This window comes from Aythya ferina (assembly GCF_964211825.1).
Source record: "Aythya ferina genome assembly, chromosome: 2".
Taxonomy (NCBI): domain Eukaryota; kingdom Metazoa; phylum Chordata; class Aves; order Anseriformes; family Anatidae; genus Aythya; species Aythya ferina.
Window position 1 is genome coordinate 25,548,229 of NC_140297.1, and position 16,693 is coordinate 25,564,921.

The window sequence follows — 16,693 nt, forward strand, 5'->3', positions numbered from 1 at the left end:
AGACCCCGATCCCCGGCGGCCGCTCCGCTGCCCCCAGCCCCAGCAGCGCCGCTCCCTGCCGGCAGCCACCGCTCCGACCTCCTCCAACACCCCGTCTTCTTTATCATTATTATTTTTTTTTCCTTTTATTTTTCCCTGCTCCCAGCCGCACGCCGCCCGGGCTCAGCTCCCCATCCCCTCTCCCGCCCCGCTGCCGGTCTTCCCGGCGGCGAAGTTGCCGGGACTTACGGTGGCAGCGCTCCCGTCACCTCGGTCCTTTCTCCGGCCACCTCGGTCCCTCTCCCGGTCACCTCGGTCCCTCACTCCTCGGAGGGGCGCATGGCGCCGTCCGCCTCCCCGACACCCCGCAGCGCTTCAGCCGCCGCCCGGGAGGCGCTGCCCAGGGCCGAGCCCCTCCGGAGGGGCCGTCCCTCGGCAAGCATCTGCCTCCTCTCGCCCGCGCCGTGCCCACACCCCCTCGCACCGCTCCCACCCCTTCCCCGGGGCTCGGCGGCGGAGCGGAGCGGGGCGGCCGGAGAGCGCCCGGCGGCGGCGGCGGCAGCGCCTCCCCCGCGCCGCCTCCCCCCGGCGGGGGCGCTGAGGCGAGACCGGGGCAGAGGCGGAGGGGGGCGTGAGAGGGCGGCCGGGCGAGGCCGGGCCCCGCGGGGGAGGTGGGGGCGTCTATGATCCCTGCCGTCTCCCCCCCCTCAGCGGTGTGTGTCCTCCTTGAGGGAGCCCCGCGCCCCTCAGGCTGAGGGCTGGGGTCTGAGGGGGGTGGTGATGGTGAGGGGGGGGGGTGTCTGCCTCTCGTCCCCTGAGCCGGGGGGGACGCGGCATTCACACGGCCGGCAAAGTCATCTAAATGCCCGTTTCGGCTCCAAAAGTTATGTAAGCCTTTTAAACCAAACGAGAGGCCGGGGGAAAGACCCCTTCCCGGCCGCCCGCAGCCTCCCCACGCTGCTCCAGAGGAAAGCGAGTCAAAAATAATAATAATAAAAAAAAAAAAAAAAAAAAAAAAAAAACACCAAACCCACCCCTGTCCACTTGACATCGTGTGAGGGCAGGGCAGGGCAGGGCAGAAGTCCCCCGCTGTACCTGCCCCGAGCCCGCCGGTGCTTAAACATCCCGGAGGGGCGGTGATGCAGGGCGAGGATGGCTGTGGGGTCACCGCCGAGCCCCGGCAGCAGGTAGCGGGGCGTCCTCCCGGCAGGTGGAGTCAGGAGGCAAAGCCAACCGGCTGGGAAGGTGCCACCGCCCGGCTGGAAGGCCAACACCGAAGGAAAGGGACTTTGATACCGGCCCCTAAGTCGTCGCCTGGCTTTCTGCTGCATGGAAAGTTAGCCCCGATTGAAGTGCTCTCAGCAGCTCTTTTAAAGGGTTGCTCTGGATGCTACCATCAAAGAAATCTGTCCTCCTCGGGGTATGTTCCCAGGTGAGGGGTGGGAAAACTAATAAAAGATGGGATGTTCAAAGTAAGACTGATCTAAATCGTCATCCCTTTCGGGTTTAAACTTTCACCGAGGGGTTCACCCTTTCTCTTGTGAAGACAGCAAGGAGAGTCAGTGAGAGCTGCTTTTATAAGCTCTCATAATGCCATGAACACTTTGCTGTTCACAGTTTTCTCTGGCAGTAACAGTGAAGCTAGGGGAGATTTTCATTAGCTCCATCAGGTCTAGAGCCCCCAAACAGCACTGCTGCGGGCCAGCAGCGGCCACGTCCCTCTCACACCCCAGGTGCCCTTAGGTGAGCTCAGATGGGTCGGTTCCAGTGCAGGAGGTGAAAGAAGAGCTGAGAAGCAAAACCATCAGCCAGAGGAGGAGAATCCTTCTTCCTTTCACTAACAACAAATTCAATGAGGAAAAGTAGCTTTTATTTATGCAATATTGGAATATTTATGCAATTGGAATATTTTATCTTCCCAAGTTTTTAGAGGAGGCTGAGAGGGTGGGTCACCAATTAGGTGCAGATTGCTTTAAAAGATACAGAAAGCAGCTGAACATGAAGGCAGGTGATGGGCTCTTTTCCAGCGGTTTCTGCCATAGTCCCTCTGTTTCAGTTTTTTATGTGTTGTCTGGCTAATAGCATTTGTTCTATGATTGGAAACGTCACATTCTCAGTGACTGTTTTTATACTTATTTCAAAACAGATTTTATGTTGCTCTGTTTTCTTACTGAGCAGCGTTCATCTGCTGAAGTATAAATCTGTCATCCCATAATCTGGAAATAGCTTCTCTAAGGTGTTGTGTTTTTTTGTTTTGTTTTAGGGTTGTTTTTTTTTTTAGATAAACTCCCATTTTGTTAACCATTACCTTGCACATAGAAGCAACACTCTTGTTCTGCTCTAAGCAATTCCATTGTGCCCATGGGACTGCAGGCATGAATAGTTACTATTTGGCATGCATGTGCAGTGCTGATCAGGCCCATAAATAACCACTGGAAAATTACTATTAATGGTGCCTTGATGGTTTTATTTCTGTTTGTGCTCAGGAGTCATTACAACACTGACTTTGGTACAAAAGAGGTGGCTGAGCTACTGTTTGATGTTGTGAGATGATGATGCTTCTTCATACAGAAGTTAAGAAAGTCAAAACTTGGTTCTAAGATGTCAGTAGTTTCATTTCTGTATTTCAGCTCAAAGAAGGTGTATATTGTTACATCTGTTTACAGCACCTTTTTTTTTAATATATTTTGTCTACTGTTAATTGTACTACAAGTAAGAATGCCACTTGTGAAACATGCACTGTCCTAATTTTGTTTCTCAGGTGCAGAATTTGAAATGAAAATCCAAGTTCCCAGCTGGACCTATAAGCTTTTCACAAGTTGTACATACACATTCCCACAAGCTTTTGTGGTTGCCTTCATTGCAAACTATTTGGAGATGAACATTTTCCCCTCACAGTTTGAGTATCTCTCCTAAGTGGCATGGCACACCCCATAGGGACTGCCTGGAGCACAGTGTCTTCACACCTGGTTTGTTTGAAGCATAGGAAAAGTGAGCACTGAGCTGTCTCTAGATGACCATGTAGGCATGCTGTACCCTTTGATAAGTAGATAATAAACAATGCATTTCAGTAAGCACTACACACTAAATTTGGATGACAAAATGGAAGGAGTGAAAGACTACATTTAAACAAAAGTGGTAATAAATTTGGCCTAATCTAGTTTGTGAAGAAGAGAATGGGAATTTGCCATTAGCTTCAGCACAAGTTAGATCAGCCCATTAAGCCTTCTTGACACTATTAAGTCTTCTCCATGTAATTATGACTCTGCACTCCTAGAAAGGACTTGATTGAAAACTCTGAGAATAGTTACAGCACTATCAGCAGCAGTGCAGACTTCCTAACCCTGCCTGCCTATAAATGTCAGCTCTGCGAGCATGAAATTCATGGAGTCAGTATAGCTGCCATTCAGGCTGTGCAACCCCGACCAGATACTTTCTAATTTTCAGAAAAAAAAAAAAAAAAAAAAAAAAAAAAAAAAAAAAAGTAAATCTGGAATTAAGGATTTGAAGAATGACAAATAAACAGCTTTCTGGGGCTACTGGCAGCAGTTGCAGAGGTCTGCTCCAAACATGAAAGGTGATACTAACAGATGTATAGAAATGCTCAAGTGGCTGGAAGGCATAGGAATGACTTAAGCTAGGATTATTAGGGGAACATTATTAGGGGTGCTGTGCCATAAAAGGCAAATGTAAGTTAGGAAGGTTGTTACAGGAAGGTACGTATGTACAGTTGGTGAATGTGGGTGTGTAAAACCAGAGAAGCAGAACAGAGATGTTCCAGCTGAAGCATGAGTTGCACATTATTCAGGAATCAGGCTCGGATGCACATCACCACTTTGAGTCTCAGTTCTACAGGGTGAGCATGGCAAGAAATGTGCTGCCACATAATGCAAGACATCTTAAAAATACATTTCCTCCTATTTTCCTTCTCTCAGCAAATATAGACAATACCAATCATCACTTACCTGCATTTGAAATTCTGTAGTAGGTAAAGCAACTTCCCACAGGACAAAGTACTTATAATATAGTGCCTGACACTGTCATTTTGACCCAGGTGCATTCTCATGAAACATAAGAACCACTGTGCTTGTGTAAGCATTAATTCTGATTATGCTACAGTATAGACACTTATTTCTAGTCTCTTTGAAACCTCCTCCAATGTGAAGCTCTAATTCTCCCAAAGTAATAATTATAGAGAAAGAAGGCTTCAGGAATGCAGGAAAGGCTTTATTTATTTGTTTATTGGAAATGTGATAGAGTTAATTCATGTTAAAAGGACCAGGAGAGATGTGTGAAATGAACAAGAACACATCTGGACGATTCCTCCAATGGTTTGGACACAAAAAATGATTTTTAGAAATATTCTGAGAAGAAATGTTATGATTGGGAAACAACTTGGTGAAGTGTCAGGAGGACACCTTATCCGGGTCACAAACAACTCAGTGATGGGAATTTTCTGTGAGTTGTATTGCTAATTCCAGAAGCCATCAAGTCACCCAGGAAGTATTATTGTTTTGTTTGTTTGTTTGAAGACAGCCCTTTTTAAATTAGTGGATTAAGATTAACTTTTTAGCTTTCTTTTTAAAAATCTGAAAAGCAAGATGGACATGTTTATTCAACATCAAACATCTCAAAATTTCTTTTATCACAATAGGTTTATTTCAGTTAGTTTCTTAACATACAATAGAACATGGGTAATTGCACCCACATTGCTTAAATTTCTAGTTTTAATAATTGTTACTTAATTTATCCAAGTATTGATTATTCAGTTCATATCTCAGGACATTCTTAGAGGATCTCCAAAAACATTTTGGAATAAGGAAAAAAAGAGCCATGTGCCTCTAACAGAGAAATATATATATATATAATCTCTTCGATCAATAATTAGGAAACAGAATTTACAAAAAAAAGGGGGGGGAGGGGAATGAAAAATGCAGGAACATTAGTTGTATTCACATTTCAACAAGGAAAAAAAATGAGTAGACTTCCTAATGTAGAAATTTCAGTTACTATTATTTCTACTGTATTCAGTTTTCTATATAGAGGATACTTTTAATTTAAGAGATAGAAATATGTGCTTTCATTAGCAGAGTACTTAGTAATTAAAAATGTTGGTGGCCGCAACACAGTGTGCTTTGCTTGCTCTGTACAGGGGAAGGAAAGGGAAAGCAAACAGGATGATGAAAATCTAGGCAATGGGAAGGTTTCCAAAGCCTTAGTATCCGATTCTCTCGGACTCAGCAGGTGTTCTCCAGCTTCGCTCAGAAGCTGCTGCTCTGGGCCTCCCTAAACCACTGACTAGGTGTACATGATCCTGGAGAGAATCTCAGCCAGGCATCAAAAAGAAAAGCTTTTCAGGAGAATAAAGTGCACCAACAGCTGCTAGAAATGTCTTCCCTAGTGTATGTACAGTAAGTATATAAATCATTAAATATTAAAGATTATACAAACCTTCTCTGGAAACTATTTCAAGAGCCCTGCCATATTTCTGCAAAGCACTGGCAGGCATATTTCATAAATCAAGCATATTTGCAAGGTCCCATCAACATAACCTTTACATTAGTTGATTCGCTAATGTGTTTTTATTATGAGAAACCTCATTATTTGGAATTACAGAGAATGTCAGAATCTGTCTATTAATACTCAAGACTCATCTATATACTTTTATACAGAAAAAAAATCGTATATTTGTAGGAATATGTATCATTTAGGCTTTATTTACTTATGTTTTAAGTAAAAGGAAAGCAGTGCTTAAGCTCATATTGGTACTATGAATACAGATGAATTCTACCTCAAATCTTTATTTTGCTGTCTGCTGTTATTAATACACAGAATTTTCTATTATGTCTGTTAAGTCTGACCAGCATGGTATTTTAAAAAATCACATCACCTGGAAAATATAACTGTAATGGGCACATACCTGACTAAACCCAAGCTCTTGACAGTAAGTGTAGTCTTAATCATTCGCATTATCGTCATTAGTTTGTCATTCAGTTTGACATGTCTAAAATGAAGTCCTGCCCCTCCAGACAACCACGTCTCCTCGAGTGCTGCAAGAAATTTCTCTTGCAGTGGTGGGAGGAGTAGCTAACATAAAGTTACTTATATACAGAGGCAAGTTGCAAGATGGAGGCATTAACCATAGTCCTTAGGGGGAAACACTACCGTCTTTGATCAATAAAAATACCCACCTGAGTTTTAGGGCTGTATTTACCTGTACATACTTGAGTGATGTGAAGACAGATGCCTTACACATGTTTTCTCCTAACATTGTATAGTACGGGAAGATGTTTCACCTACTTTTATCGTTTATTATTCAATCTCAAAGACACATTACAAAAGACATTTTCTGGATTTTTTCTTAATTTCAGACAACAATTTTGACTGCTTTATGTTTCATTCACTTACAGATGCTATTGACCATATCACTGAAATACTCAGTTTTTGTGTTGTTGTGTTTTGTTTTGTTTCCGGAACTTTTAAATAAAGATGAAACTGGCAGAATTCACTTCAAATTGGTAACTTGTTTCTCTGGCTGTGCATTTTAATATGAGAAGTAGGAACAAATTTACATCACTTACAGATGGCTTTACAATTCAGGGCTGTTTGAGCATAAGTGTAAATTACATAGGAGCTGACTGCACCATTTGTAGGTGGACAGTTTACATCTTCTGGGCAACTCAGTTTGTGAACCTACCCCAAATCAAAAGACTGACCAGATGCAGTCATTTCTAAAGCATTAGTTCTAGATTTGGTTTGCACTTCTTTTTACAATGGAAATCCAAATAAATTCCATGCTTCTGCTCTTTATTTCTATTCCAAAAATATATTTATACAACGCTGAGAGACAATGCAGTTGAGCTGAAGAGCCAAATGTTCAGATGGTCGTGAGCAGATACCTCTGTATTGCCTCATAGGCTTTGCTTATTGACTCTTCCATCTGCAAGTAAACTGTGAAATAAGGATTAATTTTCTGCCTTTCGTCCAATATCAGAGTTATAACCAATGTTAATTTTGAGAGTTTGATTCGCATGAGAAGACCAGTAATTACATTTATGTTTAACCTTGCCTTAAGGAATGTGGACCATAACTCTGAGTAGATCTGTAAATACAAAGTACATAAAGGCAGTAAATGAGGGTATTTTTATCTCAACTGACTTAAATTTAGGTTCTGATGACTAGGCAAATATGGGATTGCACATGTTGTGGACTAATGCTAGCCTGAAAAAACGGAAGTGACAGGAAAGCACTAGAAACAAGGTGTGTGCTTATCATTTTGGTTCACATAACTTTCACTTCCACCTTCTCATCTTCAGTGCTACTCTCTTCTCATCTCTTCATACATAGACACAAGCACTAAGTACACACTTATTCCAGCTATATTATCAATGCACCATCTTTGGCACTGGCTTTCCAATAGCAGTTCTCCACAGATAAACTGTTAACAGAAACTACACAGAGCCACTGAGGGCCAGATGCTCAGTGAGCCACAAATCACAAAACCCAAGATTTGAGGGAAATGGCTAAGCATAAAATTCTTGCTCACCTTCATCTGAACCTAATGATTCACTTTGTATGGCAGTCCTAGCTGTCCCTCTGAGGTCTGCATTAATTGCATCTCCTTTTCTCTTTATACAAAAATGAAGTCACATACAGAGCTCCTACATCAGCCCTGTATTTCTGAAAAAGCACTGTAAGTTGGTCCTTCTTCAACCAATTAGACAGAGATGCAGCACACACTCAGAGGTGTTTGGCTCTAGACATTAAAATGCAACAAGATCTCCCAGAGGAAAAATCTTTTTTTTTTTTTTTTCTTTTTTTTTTTTCTTTTTTCTGGCACTTCTATTCCCATTCTCTATATATTTTATGTCTTTAAACCACAGCCCTCTCCTTAGTTCCTCTTATCATCCTGAAGTCCTTGCAGTTAGTCATGTCTAAGGTAATCCTTTATATTATGATTTTAAAAACATTGTTATTCCAAAAAGAAAAAAAAAATATTGGAGAGGGCAGAGATACAGGAAGTTGGAAAGGGAGGAGATGCAGGAGTTGTCACCCTTGTAGGTCCAAAACAATAATCTTTGTTATTGCTGTATACCAAGAAGCAAGAGTATTGGAAGTTTTCATTCAGAGGTTTGCCAATGCATTTCAATCTTGGCCGACAATATCTTCTCTGTTTGAGTTCTGGACTTTGGCTCTAGAAGAAATTGGCAAAATGATTCTTTTTTTTTTTTTTTTTTTTTTTTTTTTCCTCAGAGACCAGTAAGTGAAAAAAAAAAATGAAAATTTTACATAAATAACAGATGTCTCAGCCAATAAATTGCAATTGGAAAATAAAACTTCTGCCATAACTTCCTGTGGGATGTGTTTTTAATGCACTTTAAAAACTGAAATCTGTTTTAAACTGTTACTTTTTTTGCAGCCATGTACTAAAAATAAAAATATGGCCTCGTTTTCAGTACTGTTATGTTCTGAGTTCTGCTTCACCTCATCAAGGTCTAGCAAGGTTCATCTTTTCAAATTCATCATAGCTTGATTTCTATCACTTAACTTGCAGTTTTATAAAGGAGTGTGAAAATCATTCAAATTCAAATAGCAAGTGTACCAGGGGCTCTCACCTCTCTCTGCACCACTCAGGCACACACACATAGACCACTGCATCTTTGTTCTTTGGAGTAATATCATTGATCTATAATTTGCTGTTTGTCGTTCAGTTAAATCTTACCAGCTGAACTGTGAACACAAAATAAATGTGATCAGTGATGGCTGCATATTCAAGGAAGGCTGCAAATCACAGGATAAAATGTGTGAGAGAGGTGACTAAAATTTCTGGTTCTAGTCTGAGGATAGAGTACAAATTCAACAGTTACAGTTTCCATACGCTCTTTCTAAAGAGGGTGAATTTGAAGGACAGCATTTGGGATGAGCTAGGACCTGTTTGAAAGTATATCAATCCAATAAAAAAAAACGATCCTTCATGCAGGTTAACATCATCTATCTGAACGTAACCTCACTTAATTTGATTTGCTTGTATCTGACCACAAGCTCAGAGATTATTTTCCCAGTAATTTACTCCTCCAGATTTCAGCATTGGGTGATCATTAATGAATCTTGTTGAAGCAAGGAATTTGGTTAACTGCGTGTCTCTACAAGATCTGGTCTTCAGAAGCTGATTTGGAAACTGATACACAGGAACTTTTAATAGCCAAATAAAGTGTTTAACACTAATATTATTTCCATATTTATTAAACTATAATGAAAACTGAAGCATCTGTGATCTTCATTCTTTCCAACAGTGTTGCTATTTACAGAGTTCTGCAAGAGTATCAGATGGTGTGTGGTATGAAATGTGTTTCAGATGACCCAATTCTTGTTAAAGATCTAGCAAATGAATGCAAAGGTACCTCTAATCCTTTCCAGAGAAAGTCAGACAGAATATAATTCCCCACTTCCCAAAATAACTTTAGTCACACATCAGCAGTACCTTGTATAAGTAACAGTATGTGCATGACTTTCAGTGGGCTGAACTTGCTGCTTTAAGTTCTTTCTACTTTACAGTACTACCCCTAAGTCATCCTGAGATATGCTTTCAGCTGCTCACTGATTAAAGGAAGCTTTTTCCTATAAGGTGACGGACTCTGCTCTTTTAGCTGTTTCTGCCTCAGGTTTTGATCTCCTTGGAGGGTGAGGTTTAGAATGAGGAAACGGTTAAGAGAGGCAACTACAGGAGAGGGGGCTACACAATTCGTTCAATTTCCCTTTTGTTTTTCAGTAGTTATTATGAAACTGTTAGAGATCTTTGTGCCCAGAGGAATGTCATTGTATCAAGATGAATTTTCTTACCACAAGAATGTGTTTAGTTCAAATGATATAAGACACAAATATTGGAGGTTTGTATAGTGCCACCACATCCATGTTCTGTTGGGAAGGATGTAGTTTTTTTTACTGTGTTCACAACATTCAGTGCAGGAGATTATCTTTTGATTCACCAGCCATTGTAAAGAGGGTGAAAGTGCCCCAGCAGGATACAGCCATCAGTCTAATGGAGCAAAATGAAAAATGTCCAGCTGGGATGACTTAGTGGAAGATGACAGTGAAATCTTTGTGGATCGGTGCTACGTAACCTCTGACAAACACAACACTTATTTAGTTGCCTAAAAGTACATTTGGGTGCCCTACTGAGAATAGGACAAGAGCATAACTTCTGCAGTCCCTTCACTTCTGTTTAGAGGAAAGAACTGAGAAATACAGAACTGCAGAGCAGAAATTTTCTATACTTTTGAGTACTGATTTTTCTATCTCTAGAAATGAGGTGGCAAATGAAATTGGTTAAAGATTTTGATTTGAAACTGGGCATATCTTACCAACTTATTGGTAAGGCTTCAAACTAATTGTGTACGTGTGCTTTATTAGGTATAGTGTTACAGAAAGAAGAATCCTAGCAAACCAACACTGATGTTACCAAATTCACAGTTTGTGAATTTGATGCAGAACTGGACAAAATAATATGCTAAGAAGTAAGACTGGGGAGAAGAGAAATTGTGTTCCCTTCACCCTCTCCCAAACTCCAGGTTGATGGAATTTAGTCATTTTGTAGTTATTGTTCCTTAGTAGAAAATCCACTAGGACTTGTTTTCTTTCTGAGTTTTTGGAACATGTCAAATATTTTAGATTTAGCTGTTGGGGGGGAGGGAGTTTGGACCAACAATACAAATACTGTTCCCAGTGCCTCAGCCAGACACCTTTGACATTATTCAAACATTTCCATCACATTATTTCCATGACAATATTGCTTTAGAAGTGTATCTTTCAAAATGAATGAGGATTTTTGAGACTTGATATAGAAGTAATGCAGGATGAAAATTTATTTTGTTGAAATAAACGATACTTCTGTTTGTCTTAAAATAATAGGACTGGGGTTTGTGTCAGTGACAGCCCTTGTAACTTACCACCAGAACTCAGAGTAAGGCCATACAGCCAGTCTTCTCTCCCAATTCCCCTGAAGCCCGTGCCCAGTCTAATACTGACTTCACTGGGAACAAAACCAATTCATCAGTCAATGTTTTGTTGCTTCATAAGTTTGAGGTGGAATCAAAACACTTTTTCTCATTATTTCTAAGAGACATGATGATGTGTGATGATGCCAGGAACTCAGCTGTTCGGGCTTGTCATGCAGGGAAGTTCATCTGAAGTAGCTGTTGTGCTGAATATTCAGTTCTCACTGTAGACACAACGATTTCCTCCAAGGCTCATTTAGACCATGTAAAAATCAAGATTGTTCTCTCCGTTTCCAAAGACCCACAAGTCACCTGGCACAAAGGCATTCTCTGCACACACTGAAACTGTCACTAAGACACCAGCTTGGAGGAGTGACAGCATGGTAAATTTTTGCCTTAGCCTCCTTTCTGCTAGTGTCTTTTTGTAGGTGTTGGCTTCAGTGACAGGGCACTTCATATCTATTCAGTGCTTGTGTGCAAATTGCTACCAGCTATGCTGGTATAAAAGCTGTGTAAGTCAGACCTGCTTCAGAATTAAGAATCTGTTTGGTGTTGGCTTTTGTTTGTTTGTTTATTTTTGTGCAGTTTCCTTCTTCCTTTCTTTTTTTCTTCCCCTTTCCCCCCCACCCCTTTTTTTCTTTTTATTTTCATGGTAGAAAATTCTCTAGTTATGTATTGTTATTCTTCGCTTCTTTCTAGCATTTTTCCTTTTCTGTTCAGTCTCACTTTCTTCCTCCCTTTCTTCCTCACTTTCTTCCTGCTTTGATGGCAGATGTTATAATTCTAAATTCCCTCCTGAACAGAAGGGTCAAATTCTGAACAATACTCCTCATTTTTAGCATGTTCTTCCTGCAGGCCAAGCTACCTGATTGATTTTTAAAAGCCAGTTTGTCCAGTTGCTTATTGTAATAGTTTTCTTACAAGTAAGAGTGCAGTTTTGTTTTTCATATTAATGGCATCTAAAAAGTTTTTATACATAGAGCTAATAGCTCACTGTTTTCAGGCCATGTTTTCAGAACCCAACTCCTTTGCTATTCCTTAATTATTTGTGTTAAAACTTTCCTTGCTAGATGAATAACTATTCAGCTGTGCCTTAGATTGATTTTTTTGGGGATCTGTGGAAGAGTTTTAGTTGAAACTTTGCAGCTGGGAAGATCATTTTGACTTGGTAGTGTTCAGCTATCATGACTGTTTCACTCTTTGATGTCTTTCAGATTTGGAGACAGGAGTTGAAAGTTAGTAAGTACTCTGCACAGATGTCAGAGAGATACTTGTCCTTCTGAAAAAAAAAAAAAAAAAAAAAGAAAAGAAAAGAAAAGAAAAGAAAAGAAAGAAAAGAGAATCAAATTCAAATAAACTGTAAACCTCCATGGAGGGTTGGAAGGAATCTCCCTTCTCCTGCTTCAGTGAGAAATTCAAAAAGTTAGCAATAAATTCATTAAAGATATAATCTCAAGCAAATTTATTCTACCTTTTTTTTTCACTGCCTACATGCTAACCAAACTGAACATACATGTAACCTTTCTCTGCTCTCCCTTTTTGTACATCTTCCTCACCCTTTGTCTTCTAATACTGAAGTCCAGAATGATGCTGAAATTGAGATCAGAGAGTCTGCCTCCCATGTTGATTAGTTATTTTCTTACCCAGCAGTTCTGTAAAGCGCCAGCTAATGTTGTTTCTGACTTAGTGTACTGATTTAAAAAAAAAAAAAAGAAAGAAAGAAAAAAAAAAAGGATGGCTTTCACCTATATCTGAGACTCGCTATGTTTTCTAGGTCACAAGACTTGAGCAGAATAAGCAGGAAAAATTTCTTCTTCAAGTAGCGCAAATATTGATGTGCTGGGTGAGGCAGATTAAACAGGACATAAGATGTTGAGTATGTTGAGTATTATTTATGCAAAATGGAGTCAAATTATTGCATATGTTCATGTCTTAACATTATTGCATATGTTCATGTCTTTCAGAGTTTAGAAATGTCTATAATTCTTCACAGAACTTGAACTTTAGACTACTGGATGTGCTTTTTACAAATAAATTCACTTCTTGCAACTATTTATTTATTTATTTATTTATTTCCCTTTCCCTAAAAATAAATTTACCTCACTTATTTCCAGTTTTGGGAGAACTATTTTCTGTTTATAAAACCAATTTCTTTCACTCCACACCACCAAATTTCTGCAGCACTTAAAGTGCTACTAAAGAGGTCTTTCCTGCCTCTGGAGAATGATATATTCTCCTTGTTGCTCTCAGGGAATTTCTGGATAATGCTTAGCAATCTACTTAAACAGCATTTAACAGCATTTTGCATGTTGGCTACTAATGGTCTGTTCCATGTTTTCATGAAACATCTGAGATCTGAAAAGAAGAAAGTCTGAGCATTAATTGTAGTGCTGTCTGCAATTACAGCAGGCTGTAGCTGGTTGTTGAATGCATCAAGTGCTTTAAAAAGCAAATTGCTTGAAAAATCCAGTTCTTTCTAGGTTCTGTTTCCTGTATTCATTATTGCTTGGAAATTAGAGATATAACTGCTATATTTAAAAGCACCACTTATTCCTTACAGCACTGACGACAATATGTATTTTCTCATCCACTGCCTGGTGCTCTAGGAATTAGGTTGCTTCCTGATTTAATCATTTTTGAGTGGAGAATAAAAGTGATGCCAAATACGCATTTTAACATCAGGAAGATGGACAAACCTAATCTAGAAACCTGACTTCATGGAGCTGCTTCTTCCTCCAAAAAATTTCATGCTCTTGGAAGTAAAGGTGGCACCTCTCCTTTCAGCAGAAGTCTTGGGACTGTGGAAGCTGACTACATGGGTGCATTTCCCCGTAACTCTTAAAAAGATTCCTGACAGGCAGTGATTTAAAAATCATCCTTGTCTTCTCTGTTTCCTCACCAGACGGTTAAAGGCATCTTCATACTGAAGAGGCAGAATATAGCAGCTCCTTGTTTATCTTCTCGCCTGCTTTAGCTCACCACTCTGAAGTTCCTAGTCTGGACATGCAATAGGGGATCCTGGAGCAGTCCAGGAACCTAAAAGACTTTTACTGCTTCTATTTACTGCATCTATTTTTCAGATTTTGGTAAGCTTTTAAAATACATTTTTTATTTTTATTTTTTATTTTTTCTAATTTAGCATTCACAGACTGAAAATACATCACCTTTCATTTTTATACATGATGTCCCCAGAAAATCTTTGTCATTGCACTTGAAATCTTTTGTTTGTAGTTGTCTTTATGCACTTTTCTCCCCTTAGCATCCTCTGGAGCTGTTTGAGATCAGAAAGAAACACTGTGCCTTCAGTGTAGAAGTTCTTGAGAAAGTTAGGAATTCAGAGAGAGGATCTTATTTGTTCATGGCCTTTTTTTTTTTTTTTTTTTTTTTTTTTTTTTCCTACCCCAAGGTGACTTGTGATTCCTGACTCAACTACCCAACTACTCTGTGTCCTGCTGTTGGCAAAGTTAGCTTGGAACGAGGGACAGCATAAATTGAGAACCCAAGAGATGCTTCAATCAGCCTGGCAAGTATTTGCCTCTAGAGGTCTCCCAACTCTTCTCGCGTTTGAAAATCCAGATGTAGCACTTGGTATCTCTGTCTTCAGCATACGATCTCTCCCTTCCTTGTCCTCCCCTGATGCCCAAGCCCTCAAAATTAGCTCTGTAGCATTTCTGTTTTATGGTTCACAAATAGAATTCTTTCTTCTCTCCATTTAACATTATCAGAACCTGTCAGTTTACCTTAATCTAGCTCTTAGTGAAAATTTGCTGTTATAGGAGCTACTTTGGGGGAAAATAGTGGGCACTGCAACCAGTTTGTGTCATAATGGATAAATCTGGGGATTAGGAACAAACATTTAACTGAGGTACACCATAAGCATACTTCCAAGCAAACCATGTAAAAACTGAGTGGATTTGAACTGTCTTTTTTGTGTCACTTGTCTGCAGAAAAAAAAGAAATGCCAACAAACATTTGTGTAGTGATCTTGCTCTGCTCCTTGTGGCATCTCAGAAGTATCAGCTGAAAAAGCATCTTTGCCAAGCTTCTCTCTTCCTCAGTGCTGGTAGGTGCCAGGCTCTGTGGATAGGATTGAGGAGGTTTTTCACTGGGGTTAGTCAGCTTGCTTCATGCTATTGTTCTGTAAGAGGTGTCGTGACTTCACAGGAGTTTTGTCTAATTTGCATCAGTATAGTGAGAAGGCAGACTCACTCGCTGAATCAGTGCAGTTTGACACTTTCCCGTTACCCTGATCCACAGGCAGACTGAAGCAGAAGGGGGTGACATGCTACACCCCTCTCCATTTGCATTTAGACCCATTTTCCCACTCAGAGGGGAGAAAGCGGCTGCATTCAGGATGCCAGCAGGAGCTCAGCGGGAGCTGCTGCATCTCAGACATGAGATAGAGGCAATCAGGTGCTTCCTGCAGGTGCTGTGGAGCTGCTGCCTGGTTTGGATTGCTTCCTCCGGCACCAGCGGGATGCTGTCAGTCGTGCCACCAGGAGAGGCAGCGGGTCCTGGCCAGCAGCCAGCAGCCTGGCAGCAGCCAGCATCCCTCAGCACCTTACCCCTGGGAAGAGAGGGGAATCACTCCACGATCTTAAACGCCCTGTATAAAATCTTAAAATAGCCACCCTTATTTACACCAAGCTGACCCCAGAGGCCTCAGGGCCGTACGAATAATATGTAAGTATTAATTTAAAGGGCAGTTAGCGACAGAAGCAACCTTAACAGCAAAAGCTTTTTGTGAAAAATGAGGAAAACAGGGAACATACAGTATCTCAAATGTACAACTATGCTCTTTTATGCTGGCTGATGTCTGATGAACCTCAGTCCTGAAGAGAGAAAGGCTAAGGAATAATTATGCAGGAGAATGGAAAAATGTTGTTGTTAAATATATTTTCTGATTCAATGGAAAATGACCAGAAATTTAGGGGCAATAGTTTTTTTTTTTTTTTTTTATATAGGGTGTGATGTGGTTAGAAGAAAACTAATTCCCAAGCCATTAGCAAAGATATATAATTCATACAATAAATCTTTAAAATACTATAATATCCTAGAAGTTTTAGAGAATTTAAGTTTTAAAGAATAAAATTTGAAATATGTTTGAGAGCCAATTATGTAGGAATTACATGGATTTTTCTTTAATTTCCATTAAAATATTCAGAAGCACATGATGATTTTTAATTTTAATGACAATAAATCAAAGGATTTTATAGCTTAGGTGACTGGATTTGGGTTTGGGTATTGACCAAAAGGAGACCACTAAATTTGCATTATTTTCTGTTTTAATTCAAGCAAGTTTCATTAAGAGAAAAAAAAAAATGATTCAAACCTTTCTGCAAACAATGGGAAGAGCCAGCTTAGTCCTCTTCATTAACTGTAGTGAAGAATTATCTTCCTTCCATGGTCATTTAGCTTTCAAACTAAACAGAAAGCAAGGAGTACCATGGCTGTAGCTTTAATGAGACAGCTGCTTCTTTTTGAAGAACTCTATGCAACTATCAAACAGCAGTCAGATCCAAACAGACCAGAAAAGAGCTACAAGGGAAATTTGTTTAGATTAAAAATCATTGAGAGAAACCTAAGAAAAGGAAAGAAGATTATGAAAGCTTGCTTACTTGCTTCAGGAAAGAAGTAAGATATCATGATTTTAAATTTAAGTAGCCAAGATTTAGGGATGGAAATGATTTCTGATGGTAAGCAGGTGAAGCGGAGGAATA

The 16,693-nt window shown here is 40.1% G+C and overlaps 1 protein-coding gene across 2 annotated transcripts in view; it reads right to left on the reverse strand.

Moving 5' to 3' along the window:
- The window catches only part of CALCR (calcitonin receptor), a 173,827-nt gene extending 173,455 nt beyond the window's left edge, over window positions 1–372 (reverse strand). For both annotated transcript variants that reach the window (XM_084507315.1, XM_084507313.1), the window contains exon 1: window positions 229–372. The gene's annotated coding sequence lies outside the window, so the exon portion shown is untranslated. The remainder of the gene's footprint in view (window positions 1–228) is intronic.
- Window positions 373–16,693: the final 16,321 nt, after the last annotated feature.